Source organism: Apium graveolens, chromosome 8 (assembly GCF_009905375.1).
Source record: "Apium graveolens cultivar Ventura chromosome 8, ASM990537v1, whole genome shotgun sequence".
Classification (NCBI taxonomy): Eukaryota; Viridiplantae; Streptophyta; class Magnoliopsida; order Apiales; family Apiaceae; genus Apium; species Apium graveolens.
Window position 1 is genome coordinate 55753551 of NC_133654.1, and position 15839 is coordinate 55769389.

Sequence of the window (15839 nt, forward strand, 5' to 3'; positions counted from 1 at the left end):
ACCGAGTAGCAGTGTTAGAGCTGACAGACTATGCTACCTTAGTACAGAAAGCCTCGATTGTTGAAACTGGTAGTGAGCAGACTGTGAAAGAAAAGGAGAATAGGAAGAGGAAGATAGGAAGCCAAGGAATAGGAACCGGAAACAGGAGCCTTCCAAGTAGGTTCGTCAGGGGAGCGGTGTCCCAACCTGCAAGAGGCCCCAGATTCAGAAAGGCCCCAAGTGAGAGCGTTGGTCAGGGCGGCGGACAATCTAGGGCAACATTTCATAGCCAACCATGTGCCCCAATACCAGAATGTCAAACTTGTAAGAAGAGGCACCTTGGAGTGTGTAACCAGACAAGAGCCCCTCTGACCAAATCGAGCACCTTGCCAACAGTTGTACCCGACCCAAATTAACGTGTTTCCAATGTGGGAAGGTAGGACACATGAAGAGGGATTGCCTAACGTTGAAGCCCCCAGCCTCAGGAATGAGTAGAGCTGCATCCAACCGACCTCCAGCCGCTAGGACCTTCAATATGACTGTTCAAGATGCTGTCCGAAACACTGACGTGATAGCAGGTACACTTTTGTTAAATTTCGAACATACAAATGTCCTATTTGATTCAGGAGCAACCAAGTATTTTATATCTCAAGATTTTGATATCAAGTTAAAACTTAATGTCATACCCTTACGTGAAGTATTACGAGTGGAAATAGCAAACAAGGAAATAATCCCTGTAAATCAAATATACCCTAAGTGCAAGCTGAAATTAGAAGAGAAGATCTTCGAGGTCGACTTAATACCATTCGCGTTAGGAGAATTTGATTTGATCTTAGGAATGGATTGGTTATCCAGTAACGGAGCGCAAATAGATTGTGAACAGAAGAAAGATAAGATAAGAGTGCAGAATGATAAAGAAGTAGTGTTTAAAGGTCAACGACAGAACCAGAAATTTTTGACCATGCTTCAAGCAAAAAGATTGTTCAGGAAAGGTAATGAGGCCTATTTGGCTTATGTAATAGATACCCAGAAGGAGGTCCCCAATATACAGAACATACCCATAGTAAACGAATTTGAGAATGTATTTCCAGAAAACTTACCAGGACTACCACCTGACAGAGAAATAGAGTTCGCTATAGAGTTAGCACAAGGGACGGCACCAGTATCCAAGGCCCCATATAGGTTAGCCCCAGTTGAGATGAAAGAACTAGCTTCTCAACTGCAAGAATTATTAAATAACAGAATGATAAGGCCCAGTGTGTCACCATGGGGAGCACTAGTACTATTCGTAAAGAAAAAAGGACGACAGCATGAGATTATGTATAGACTATCGAGAGCTGAATAAGCTGACTATAAAGAATAGGTACCCTCTTCCCAGAATTGATGACCTATTTGACCAACTCAAAGGAGCTGTACATTTTTCCAAAATAGATTTAAGGACAGGATACCACCAGTTGAAAATCAAACCGGAAGATATACCAAAGACTGCTTTTCGCACTAGGTATGGATACTATGAGTTCTTTGTCATGTCATTTGGATTAACCAATGCACCTGCAGCCTTTATGGATTTGATGAACAGAGTGTTCAAAAAGTACCTGGACATATGTGTGATAGTTTTTATAGATGATATTCTGATCTACTCAAAGACAGAGCAAGAACATGCAGAACATTTGAGGATAGTCTTAGAAATCTTGAGGAATGAGAAATTGTATGCCAAATTTTCGAAGTGCGAATTTTGGTTGAGAGATGTTCAGTTTTTAGGACATGTGGTGAGTAGCAAAGGAGTTTTAGTTGACCCTGCCAAGATAGAGGCGGTATCCAATTGGGAAAGACCAGCAACCCCAACAGAGGTTAGGAGTTTCGTGGGTTTAGCAGGATAGTACCGAAGATTCGTGCAAGTCTTCGCTAAGATAGCCGGTCCACTGACTAGACTTACCCGGAAGGCAGAAAAGTTCGTATGGACGGAAAAGTGTGAGGAGAGTTTTCAAGAACTGAAAAAGAGGCTGGTGTCAGCACCAGTGCTCGCTCTTCCCGATGGAAAGAGAGAGTTTGTGATATACAGCGACACATCACTTAAAGGATTAGGATGTGTACTAATGCAACACGGCAAGGTTATAGCGTATGCCTCTCGACAATTGAAGGAATATGAGAGTCGATACCCTATGCATGACCTAGAATTAGCAGCCATAGTATTTACCCTAAAAATTTGGAGACACTACCTATACGGTGAGAAATGCGAGATCTACACTGACCATAAAAGCCTCAAATATATTTTTACTCAGAAGGAACTGAACATGAGACAGAGGAGATGGTTAGAGTTGATAAAAGACTACGACTGTGAAATTTTGTATTACCCGGGTAAAGCCAATGTGGTGGCTGACGCCCTTAGTAGGAAGGAAAGACTCAAGATGATAATGACATCGGAGGAATTAGTTAAGGAATTTGAGAAGATGGAAATTGACGTAAGAATGACTGCTAAAAGAACGGAAGGATTATTTGAGATTAAGCTAGTACCAGAACTGACTGCAAAGATACGAGTATGTCAGGAAAAGAAGATGAGTGAGGAAAAAGGGACATTGACCGGTGAAGAAGTGAGATGCGAGAAGGATGAGGAAGGGATCATGAGGTATGCGTCCCGGATTTGGATTCCGAATCTGCAAGAATTAAAGGACGAGCTGTTGCATGAAGGGCATAGCTCTAGATATTCAATCCACCCAGGAAGTACAAAAATGTATCGTGACCTTAAGGAATATTATTGGTGGCCTAACATGAAGAGAGAAGTAGCGGAGTGGGTTAGCAAGTGCTTGACATGCCAAAGAGTGAAGGCGGAACACCAGCAACCTAGTGGACTGTTACGAACCCCTAGAAATTCTGGAATGGAAATGGGAACACATAGCCATGGATTTTGTGACAAGCTTACCTAGGACAAAGACTAATCACGATGCTATATGGGTTATCATTGATAGACTGACCAAGTCCGCACACTTCCTACCAATCACTGAAAGGTACACCGTAGACAAGTTGGTAGATATTTACTTGAAGGAAATTGTAATAAGACACGGCGTTCCTGTAGCCATAGTGTCAGATAGAGACCCGAGGTTTAATTCCCGATTTTGGAGAAACTTCCAGGAATGTGTAGGCACCAGACTAAACATGAGTACCGCTTACCACCCCCAGACTGATGGACAAAGCGAAAGGACTATACAGACCCTAGAAGATATGCTACGAGTATGTGCCATCGACTTCAAAGGAAATTGGGATTATCACTTACCTCTGATAGAATTTTCTTACAACAATAGCTATCACGCTAGCATAGGAATGCCCCCGTATGAAGCGCTTTACAGGAGACGATGTCGCTCTCCCCTGTGTTGGGATGAAGTTGGAGAACACAAGATATTAGGACCAGAGTTAGTCCAGCAGACCAGAGAAATGGTAGGACTCATCAGGAAGAGACTGGTAGCAGCCCAGGACAGACAAAAGAAGTACGCCGACCAGACCAGGAAGGATAGGGAATATGAAGTAGGAGATTCAGTGCTATTGAACGTATCTCCGTGGAAAGGAGTGATGAGATTTGGAAAGAAAGGGAAGCTGAGTCCCAGATTTATAGGACCCTTTGAAATTTTAAGGAGAATAGGACCTCTAGCTTACGAGCTCGCCTTGCCTCCTAATTTGCAACAAGTACACAACGTGTTCCACGTGTCCATGTTGAGAAAGTACCATACTGATGCCCGACATGTAATAGAGTACGAGTAGGTAGATTTACAACCAGACCTGACCTACATCGAGCAGCCAGTTAGGAAAATGGACCGGAAAGAACAAGTGCTGAGGAACAAAACGGTGAAGCTAGTTAGGATCTTGTGGAGAAATCAAAATGTTGAGGAATCAACTTGGGAACTTGAAGACACAATGAGGAATAGATATCCCCAATTATTTTCTAATTGATTCCGGGACGGAATCCTTGTTAGAGGGGAAGACTGTAATAACTCGAATTTTTGAGACCCTGTAAAATGTTTAATGAATAGTAACCCTGATAGACGGGATAAACTTTTGAGCCCACACTATATAGTGCATAAGAAAATGAGTTTCGGAATCGATATTACAACTATACGTACCAAATGAGTGTATGTAAATGCTATTAGTTTTCGAAAAAAACGAACTTTGAAAAATGACCGTAATTACGACTTATCAAGGACTACGGGAATCACAATATAATTACGAGATTAAAATCCTACGGATTTATATTCAATTAGGATAAATAAAAATATAAGGAATAAATACGAAAAGAATTACATTGCGAACCATTTACGAATAAGTATTGCGGAGAACGTTTAAGTAACCGAGCGAATGCGTAAATGATTAATTAAACGTAACGCACTAACTAAACCATGGTAAGGAAGTAACCATGGTTACTTCATCAAATAGTGAGCTAACCCTAGGATGATCAAGCTAGCTAGCAAATAGTGTGCTAAGGAGCTAACCTTGTAGTTTAGCTTGTAAGCTAGCAAGCTACAAAGATATGTCCATGGATTTGGAGACAAGGAATAAACCTAAAGCTATCCTAGGAAGAATAAAGATCAACTAGAAAAGATATCAAGTCACCTTCCAAGAAGCAACCTAGAAATCATCCAAGAGAAGCAACCAAGTGCTATAAATACCCCCCCCCCACCCCCATTTGCTCCCATTCGACTATTTTGAAGAAAATAGGGAAATTGCAATTCAAAACTCCAAGCTCTAGTTCTTGTAAAATCCCACAATTATTTCCCAAGCCTCCTAGCAACTAAACTAAGGTAAGAAAAATCTTTCATCTCTTTTTATCAAGGTTTGATGGGTGGAATAAATTCAAGAAACGTATATTCGGCCGACGAATTAACCTTACTTAAAGGTCACCCCCGGTAAGACTAATTATATTTGGGTTGTAATAAAATTTCTCTAGTAATGATGGTTCGTTTCCAAGACAATAACCTGTAGTGTGTGTGTGTTAAGTGTGGGGTCGTGAAGCGTGAGTATTTACATATCGTAGTGTGAGTTGTGTAAGTTTAGATAGCGTGGCTTCCGAGACTCCTGACCCCGGGTTTTGGGGCGCCACACCCTGGCATCGATCACACTTCAAAACAAAGTGATGTGCATCCTTAAACAATGTATGTCAGAAGAATCCCGCTTGAAGGACACGAGCTACAGTCTTCTCTCCACCATAGTGGCCTCCATAAACAGTCAATGACAGTCTCGCAAGATCCCCCCCCCCCCCCCCCCCCCGTTTTTCTGTACGGAATATCTCCTGATGATTTGGTCAGCTCCTTGCCTAAACAGATATGGTTCATCCCACATGTACCACTTCACCTCATGAAGAAACTTCTTTCTTTGAGCATAAGACAAGTCTAGAGGCATGATATTACTCACAAAGTAGTTCACAATGTCTGCGAACCACGGTTCTTCCTCTTGCACTCCAAATAGTTGCTCATCGGGAAAAGACTCATTTATCAATGTCTTATCCTGTGAAGTTGCACGTGGATCTTCCAAACGAGAAAGATGATCAGCGACTTGATTCTCAGTAGCTTTTTTGTCCTTGATCTCTAACTCAAATTCCTGAAGCAAAAGAACCCGTCTAATCAATCTAGGCTTCGAGTCCTTCTTCGAGATGAGATATGGAATTGCAGCATGATCGGTGAAAACTGTCACCTTTCTCCCAAGCAAATAAGATCGAAACTTCTCAAAACCGTAGACAATGGCCAAAAGTTCTTTCTCAGTAGTAGTATAATTCAGTTGAGCACCATGAAAGGAATATGTCCTAAGTCCAATCATGTATTAGGATTTAGGAATAACTTTTATGTAATCTGTTTTGATTTCATTGATATTAATAAAGATTTGTTTTGCTTTTATTACGGGCTTTATCTATTTAAGTGTTTAAATAAGATATACCATAGTTTAGAGTAAAGCTTTTTATGGATTATGATGAGATCATAATACTGAGACCTAAAAAGATGATAACTCTAAACTTAAATAGTTCCTGGTCGTAGGATTACTAACTGGTAATTAATAATCCGGAAAGATCAGTACATACTATGCTTGCTTCATTGTGAAGGATGTTTGTTCTCATAGACATCTGTGTGGTGACACTATAGCTAGTATGTAGGTGCTTATTATAGAATAAGTTCACTGAACATGACTCGCCCAGCTGAACAACTGATAGAGTTCACTCACGTGTCAGTAGTTGTTCGCTTAGTGATAGTTGTACAAGTATCCTTAGACTTGAGGTCATCATAGTCATCTTGTGTACACTGAACTATGCTTTGGTTTAGTTCTTAGTCTCCAAGGACAATTATTAGGGCTCTTCTGGGTATAGGAATTTGTACACGAAGATAGTGTATGATCAATAAAGGATCTACCCCTTCCAGTGAAGGAAGCGAATGTTCAAGGCTGATCCACTTATGCTAGTTCAGGAATCTCTGGCCAGAGTGAATGAAATTAGAAAGGAGTTTCTAATTTGCATAGAACTACGCATAGTAAATGGTAAGCAAGTGATTGAATTAGATAGGCTTGACACGAGATCCATGCCTTGTATTTAATCGGGACATTGTAGGGTAGAAGGAGTTTATTGTACGGTAACTATTCACTGAATAGGTTCTTGGTATTCTAAGCAGTGAATTCATATTATCCGGATAGTCGCGATATGCTGAGAAGTATCCCTCACGATGTAGAATAAATGTGATTAATTAATTAATCATATTTAATAAATTAGAGAATTTATATAAATAATGATAAAATAGTTTTATTATTATTTATTTCTACTACCGGCTTAATATTGAACCTACAGGGTCACACCATAAAAAGAGAATGATTTAATGGTGGAGGAATTAATTAATAATGGCTAATAATTATTTATTTGTGAAATAAATAATTAATTGGCAAATTTAATAATTGATTAAATGAGATTTAATTAATTATAAATTAATTAAGAAAAGTTCTTAATATTATTAATTAAGAATTTAATTTTTGGAAATTAAATCAAGAGAGAGAATTATTTCTAAAGTGTTTAGAAAAAGGATTAGTAATTAAAAGGTGTTTTAATTATTAATGAGAATAATAAATGGGATAATAATAATAATATTTATGGGAAAATTTCAGCTGAAAATTTTGCCTATAAATACACTATTATAGACCCTAATTTTATTCTAACCCCATCGAACCCGAAAACCCAAAAAGTTTTGAAAACCCAATTCTCTCCACCTCCTTCCTCCTCCTTAACATCGTTTTCTTGGTGGATACCGGTGGAGTGCTTCACACTTGAGGAGCAACTGCTAAGGGTCTCTGATCGTTGTCTCCGAATTATTTTAAAAGGTTAGATTCGATCCCTCGAATTTTTATTCATGATCTGTATGCTTTTATTTGGATTTTGTATGTATAAAAGTGTTTTGCCATGCCCCCGCTGCGTTAAAAATCCAACACACCATTGGTGGTCTTACTAGCATAGTAGACCACATGAAATATGTTGTTCTTTCTCTGCCCAAGAACTGCTCCAACTGCATAGTCACTTGCATCGCACATCATCTCAAAAGGCTCATTCCAATCAGGTGCAGTTATGACAGGTGCCGTGATCAAACTCTTCTTCAAGAACTCAAAAGCAGCTAGGCACTCATCATCAAACTTGAATGGGACATCCTTCTTCAGAAGATTGCACAAAGGTTTAGAGATTTTTAAAAAGTCCGTGATGAACCGCCTATAGAAACCCGCATGACCAAGAAAGTTGTGAACTCCCTTAACAGAAATTGGTGGAGGAAGATTTTCAATGACCCCCACCTTGGCTTTGTCCACCTCAAGACCCTTACTAGAGACCTTGTGACCAAGAATAATGCCCTGTCACAATATAAAGTGACATGTGTCCCAGTTGAGAACCAGATTGGTCTCAACACACCTATTAAGAACGTCGCCAAGATTTTGCAAGCATTTGTCAAAAGAATCATCAAACACAGAGAAATCATCCATGAACACCTCCACATTTTGACCAATCATGTCAGAGAAGATAGACATCATGCATCTCTAAAATGTGGCAGGTGCTCCACACAACCCAAAAGAAACTCTTCTGAAAGCGAAAGTACCAAATGGACAAGTGAATATAGTATTTTCCTGATCTTCTGGAGCAATGCAAATCTGATTATTGCCCGAATAGCCATCAGAAGATAGTAATACTCGTGCCCAGCCAACCTGCCAATCATCTAACCAATAAAAGGCAGAGGGAAGTGATCTTTTCTCGTGGCTTTGTTTAGCTTCCAATAATCCATGCAAACTCTCCACCCTGTGACTGTTCGAGTAGGAATGAGCTCATTCTTCTCATTAGCTACAACTGTGATACCTCCTTTCTTCGGCACACATTGAACTGGACTTACCCAAGAACTGTCAGATATGGGATAGATGATCCCTGCATCCAGCCATTTGAGAATTTCCTTCTTCACCACTTCCTTCATGATTGGATTAAGTCGTCTATGTTCCTCTAGCAGAATTTTATGCATGCAATAAGAAGGGCTCATTCCCTTGATATTTGTTATAGTCCATCCAATTGCCGACTTGAACTCTCTCAGAATTCTTAAGAGTTTTTTCTCATCACTATCTGAAAGGTCAGATGCAATAATCACAGGAAAAGTAGACGCATCACCTAAAAAAGCATTCCTTAAGTGTTCAGGCAATGGTTTAAGCTCAAGTATAGGAGCTTCCTCAATAGATGGCTTGAGGCGCTTTGGAGATTTGTTCAGCTCCTCCATTTCAAGAGATTCAAAAGGCATATCCATCTTCCGCGTCCAGGAGAAACATTCAGATATTGCAACTGCTCATCACATTCATCATCTTCACTATCTCAATTCCCCAACAAGGCCTTTTATAAGACATCAGACCTTAGCAATTGATCAAGTTCTTAAGTAACCACAGAATTGACCAATTCCACCTTTAAGCACTCATCATTTTCCATAGGGAATTTAATAGCATTGAACACATTAAATGTTACATCATGATCCAGCACTCGCATGGTGAGCTCACCCTTCTGCACTTCTATCAAGGTTCGGCTAGTAGCCAAGAAAGGTCTTCCCAAGATTATGGGAATCTTCTTATCCTCCTCGAAATCCAGAATTACAAAATCAGCCGGAAAGATGAGTTTATCCACCTTGACCAAGACATCCTATGCAATGCCTTGTGGATCTGTAATTGAACGATCGGCCAACTACAAGGTCATATAAGTCAATTTTGGATCAGGTAAGTCCAACTTCTTGAAGATTGACAAAGGCATCAGATTGATGCTAGCTCCCAAGTCACATAAGCATTTGTTAAATGACACTTTTCCAATGGTGCAAGGAATAGTGAAGCTTCCGAGATCTTTAAGCTTCGGAGGAAACTTCTATTGTAGCACAACACTACATTCCTCCATGAGAGCAACGGTCTCTAAGTCATCAAGCTTCACTTTTCTAGAGAGAATACCTTTCATAAACTTCGCATAACTAAGCATATGTTCAAGAGCTTCAGCGAAAGGTATGTTGATGTGAAGTTTCTTGAACACCTCCAGAAACTTCTCAAATTATTTATCCAGCTTTTTCTTCTGCAGCCTCTTAGTAAATGGAGGTGGAGGATAGTTCTTCTTCTCCCCTATATAACCCTCAGGAGGAGTGTGTTCAACAGTAGTCTTCCTTGGTTCCACTTCTGCTTCCTTCTGCACTTCTTCTTTAGCCACAGCTTCTTCATCCAAAACTTGAGAGTGTTCGGGATTTGCAACCTTCCCAGACCTCAATGTAATTGCCTTTACCTGCTCCTTAGCTTCCCTCTTTCTTGGCACTTCAGTGTCAATAGGGAGTGTACCAGGTTGACAATTTAGAAAGGCATTGATAATTTGCCCAATTTGATTTTCCAAGGTCTTGATATAAACCACTTGGCTCTTGCACATGAGCCTCAACTCCTCCAATTCATATTTTTTATTAGACTGTTGCAGCTGGAGTTGTTGTCTTGATACATATTGCGGTTGCTGAAAACTATGAGGGTTGTACTTATTTGTTAGATACTGCTGATAAGGCTGCTAAACCGCATTCTGAGTGTTGCTCCAGCTAAATTTAGGATGATTGTGGTTTTAGGGATGGTAGGTGACTGGCACAGGTTGTTACGACCTCTGTAAGTTGCTCACGAACTGAGCTGATTCACTATAAACAGCACACTGCTCTGTCTCATGGGCACCAACATAAAGCTCACAGACACTAGTGATCTGATTACCTCCGTAATTAGCCAAAGAATCCACGTTCATCGTCAAAGCCTTAAGCTGCGTAACATTAGCAGTAGCTGTATCTAACTCCAGAATTCCTGCTACCTTGACCTGAGATAATATCTGAGTAGGATTATGGTATTCATTAGCAGCCATCAGTTCAATCAATTCATAATCTTCATCGTAGCTTTTATCCCATAAGGCTCCTCCTGATGCTGCATCGAGCATGGGTCTAGAAGTAGCACCCAAAATGTTATAGAAACAGTTAATGATCTCCAGTCAGGCATCCCATGGTGATGACACTTTCTAAGCATCTCCTTATAACGATCCCAAGCCTCACATAAAGATTCTCCAGATTGCTGAACAAATTAAGTAAGTGTGTTTCTGATTACAGCAGTCTTCGCCATAAGAAAGAATTTAGTTAAGAATTTTTGAGCAAGATCCTCCCATTTGGTGATAGACCCTGGTGGCATAGAATGTAACCAACACTTCTCTTTATCCCGCAGAGAGAATGGGAAAAGCCTCAACTTAATAGCATCTTCAGAAACTCCATTGAACTTGAAAATGTCGCGGATCTCGATGAAATATCTGATGTGCATGTTGGGGTCTTTTGTTGGAGAACCCCCAAACTGAACTGAGTTCTGTATCATCTGAATCATGCTCGACTTGATCTCAAAGGTATTAGCCGAAATGGCTGGTCGAACAATGTTAGACTGAATATCATTTATCTTCGGTTGAGAGTAATCCATCAAAGCCTTCAGATTCACTTCTGGTTCTCCCATTGCAATAAGTTCTTCTTCTTCCTTCTCAACTAAGATCTCTTCTTCAACTTTCTCCTCGACTACAACTTCTTACTCAGCTTGATCCAGTGTTCTCTTACGAGACTGAGAACGTGTATGCATACACGCTCGCTAAATTACCTGAAACACGACAAGGAAATAAGTAAGTAACAATGTCCCAGTCAATGAACTTTAACGACCAATGATGATAAACACATAAACTAAAAATTAACACCCAAGTCCCTGGTAGCGGCGCCAAAAACTTGTTAGGGCTGAAACACGGGCTAATATTCACACAAGTATACGTGATCGTAAGTAATATAGAATTAATTCTAGTCCGTTCCCACAGGGACTGGTTTAGGTTAATTTTAATCAATGTATTTATGCAACAATGGTATGGCTATTATCCATTGTTAAGATGAATAACAAATTGAGATTGTTTATAACTAAGATTAACTAAAGGATTATACTAAAGAACATTAACTAAGAGAGTAAAGAGAGTTGAATACTATATGACATAAACATGGGATTCTAACTTCATTAAATACTTCATTCAATAGCCTTTTCGTTCTTAACCTTAGCATGTAATGGTGATGACGCTAATCATATAACACGAAACTGATGAACGCCAACTTTCGTTGTACGAATTCCATACTGCTAGACATCCACAAAATAGATAGAAGCTGAATAGACACCAATTATATTGAGACCCTATATGTCTATAGAATTTGACAACATAATGGTTTAATGCACAAGTTATTTATCTTGATTACATAGGGCAATTAAGATGGTTAAAATTACCTACGAATCATGCATAACAAATACATGAACCTATGCTAGCATGGAAAGTCCTAAACCCTTAAATTCATATTCACTTCATTAAAGATTAACAAGATATGTTATAAGTTCGCGACGCTCATAAGACAAATAAGCACAACCAATACTAGGTTATCATACAATCACCACACACTAAGGCATCGAAATAAATTAACTAAAGAAATTCATAAATAAATCCTCTAGAACCCCACAATAACGATTAGTCCATAATCGGACTCATCATGAACGTGGGTTCCGATAAAAGCATGGTATAATAAACGTAGTCTTTATACTGAATAAATAATAAACCAAGTACAAAACAAGAGTAGAGGTTCACAAGCAAGAAAACTAGCATCCAAAGTTACAACTTAAAATAAAGAATCACAAGAATAAACTAGATCATCTTCGCCTTGGTTGAATTGTGCTCTACGGTCTTCTTACGCCTTCTCCGTAAGCTCCGGTACGTCTTGTTATAGAAAACGACCTTAAGTTATGTTTATATAGCAGCCCATGCAAAGTAGAAGTCTTCTGGATCAAAATCAGAGGAGAATCAGGATTCTGAAATCCCGACCCAGCGCGGCCACGCGCTTGACCAGCGCGGGCGCGCTGTACTTTTGTCATCCTGGCGCGGCCGCGTGCTTCTCCAGCGTGGGCGGGCTGACTCTCTGGAAAATTTCCTGAATTCTTCTTTTCTTGCTGATTCGAGTTTGTATTTTCACGAGCTTTTATTCTAAACATCATCCTAACACCATATTAGCATCAAAACAATGCTAATTCACCTGAATTCCTGATATAAGCGTGAAATGCAAAAACACTACAAAACACGTTAAAAACATTAACAACTCGAGCGCAAAACACCAATTCAAAGCTTTATGGAGCGTTATAAAGTGACATAAATGCCACTCAACAATAAGGTACTTGATCTGCAAACTCATGAAATCTCTGTTTATCGAGATGTCAAATTTCATGAGTTAAATTTTCCATACCACATAAAATCTGCTAAACCTGGTGATCTTTATAATTCTGACATTTTCATGCCGAAGTTTACTATTGCCAATTATGATGATTTTGATGCGTAGAATCCCCATTTCATCACTATTGATAATAATGGTGATGACAATTTTGTTGAACATTTTCCAACTATTACTTATTCTCATCCTTCTGATGATGTTTTGAGTTCTTCTACTTCTGCCATACAATCCTCTGACTCAAATCTGGTTGATGTGAGTCAACCAATCTGACATTCTACAAGAGTTAAGCAGACACCCAAGTTTTGACTGATTATCAGTGTCTTAGTAGACAGACTTCTCATTGGTGTAATCTGGTGTCTTCTAGCTCTTACACACCAATGTACATGGCTTTTCTCTCTCAAGTGACTGCAATTACTAAGCCAGCTAACTAGACAGAGGCTGGTCAACATCCAGTTTGGGTAGAAGCTATGCAAAAGGAGTTGAAACACTTATATGCCAATAATACTTAGTCTATAGTCGATTTACCAGTTGGGAAGAAATCAATTGGGTGTAAATGGGTGTTTAAAGTCAAATTAAAAGCTGATGATAGTCTTGAATGATATAAAGCATGTTTGGTTGTGAAAGGCTTTAATCAAAAGTATGGCATCAACTTTGAAGAGATATTCTCTAATTTTATCAAGATGAATACAGTTAGATGTATTATTGCTTTGGCTGCTAGTCGACGTTGGCCTATATATCAGTTGGATGTCAACAACGCATTTTTACATGGATATTTAAATGAAGAGGTATACATGAAATTTTTTGAAATATTATCTCATTTATATCCTTCTAATAAGTTATGTAAGCTCATAAATCTTTATATGGTCTACGACATGCATCATGGCAATGGGCTACTAAACTATTTGAGGAATTGTTGTTGCAAGGTTACACTTAATCCAAGTATGATTATAGTTTATTTTATAAGAAAACTGACATTCATATGATTATCATTGTCGTGTATGTTGATGACATTATCCTCAGTGATAACGATTTGGATGCTATTACTTCTCTAAAAAAATCATTGTAATTTCTCTTAATTTTTAGAATAATATTAATAAAAGAATAAAAGAATTAAAATTAGATAAAGGTTGGAATTTAAAATTGGAATGAACAATGGGCCTAAAATTTGGACCAAACTTTAATATGGATAACCTGTAAGTTAAGAAATAGAGTTTTGTATCATTATAAATACATCATATTCGTTTTCCTCGCTTTTTCTGTTAAAATTCATAGGGCTCTTCTCAACATAAATCAGTAGTCTTATAAAATTCGTAGTAAATTCATTGTATGCCATAATTCTTGATTCTGAATTTTTTGGAAAGGTCTTTTCATTCTTTTCAACTTTCGTGTTTTGTGTATTCCAAAAAAACATTGTTTAGAGGATCAAAAAGGATAAACAAGAACACAGGCAGAATTGGAATCGTGGGGATATTCGATTTCTGAGTTGTGCAGTTATTGATGAGTTACTATTGATTGAATATGTATTCTGATGTGATTTGTTTGCGTGATTTAGGCAAGTAACTTTTCGATGCACTATATTATTTATTTTCCTACGTGTATTGTAAGTAAATATCTATTGTTCTGTATTATTGTGTAACGTTTGTTTGACTAAGTGTTCTTAATTGTTTAGTGTGTAACCATTCAATACTCAGTATTATTGTATAGTATATCGTGTGTTGTTTGTTAAGATGTATTCTGATAATTATTTGTTATTATAAGTGTGTTGTCGATAAGTGATTATTAAGATAACGAATTTTCAGAATTCCCCAGTCTTAGTCATGTATAAGAATTAGAACCCGATCATTGGGTAGTGTGATACATAAAACTTAGAACTAGTTTGCGCAAATTTCGGAACACATAGATACCTTGTCGAGCTTCGGTTTCACTTGACAAGGGACGTGAACTAGCCTCTCATCGAATAAGAATAAGAACCTGGTCACTTGGGAAGTGTTCCATAAAGTATAAGATGCTGGTCATTGGTAAAGTATTGCATACGGTGTGATTTAGGACTGTGGGACTAAAGATAAGAAATTGTTTTTAAGAGTTATTGATTGATGAAGAATTTTGATTATGTGAATTATAGAAGGGGGAGGGTCCCCGCCAACGGTTTTCCAAGGAACCCTTATATAACAAACAACTTTTTAGCCGTTGGATCATCATCCAACGGCTAAGATTAAAAAAATAGTTACACGGACCGCGAACATTGTTTAGGGTCCGGAGAAATTACTTTTTTGTCCCTATTTACGGACCACGGACATTGTCTGCGGTTGGCAACTGCAATAGACTTCTATTTGCTAAGTGAAAATGGACCCACCTACATTAACATTAATAGACGATTTCAAGTCCTAACCGCAGACAATATCCTCGGTTCGGGACCAAAGGGAAAAAAATAATTTCTCCAGACCGCAAACATTGCCTGCGGTCCCTGTGACTATTTTTTTCATCACATCCATTGGATTAACCATTGTTAGGTCCCAAATTATTGTAGAAGGGGGGTTGAATACGATAATCACTAAATTAAAAATTCTTTCAAATCTTTAGTGGATATAAGATTTAGTACTCGGTTAGTAGTTTCGTGTTCTTGAGGTGAATAGTGTTGGGAACAATAAAACGAGGAACACAAGATATTCGGGGAAGTATATATTCATATATAAATCCATGAGGGGTGTTGCTACACTTCGGTAAATAAATTAACCGGCTACAATCTAAGAACAATAAAAGATCCTAGCTTTTACAAAGATTTACAAATCAAATCCTATACAATGATCTAGCTTTTGTTTGTCTAAGGATTTAATTACCGGGTAACGATTATAATGCCCCTATGAATATACAAGAATTAAATCAGGCATTATAATGTTACTCCGGTGAGAAGTTAAATAGATATATAAAAAGCTTGAGCTTCTCTGAAAATCTTTGCTGCTATTTTTCACCTCTCTTGGGAGAGAAGATGAACAGAAAATAATTCCAATAGCTAGAATCCTTCTGCTACAAAGTGTAGTCTTTTATATCAATTAAAATATGAGGTTG

General features: G+C 38.4%; 1 non-coding gene across 1 annotated transcript; it reads left to right on the forward strand.

Moving 5' to 3' along the window:
* Nucleotides 1-10492: 10492 nt before the first annotated feature.
* On the forward strand, nt 10493-10599 carry LOC141681082 (small nucleolar RNA R71). Its single transcript, XR_012558525.1, has one exon. It is a non-coding gene; the product is annotated as a small nucleolar RNA R71 (small nucleolar RNA).
* Nucleotides 10600-15839: the final 5240 nt, after the last annotated feature.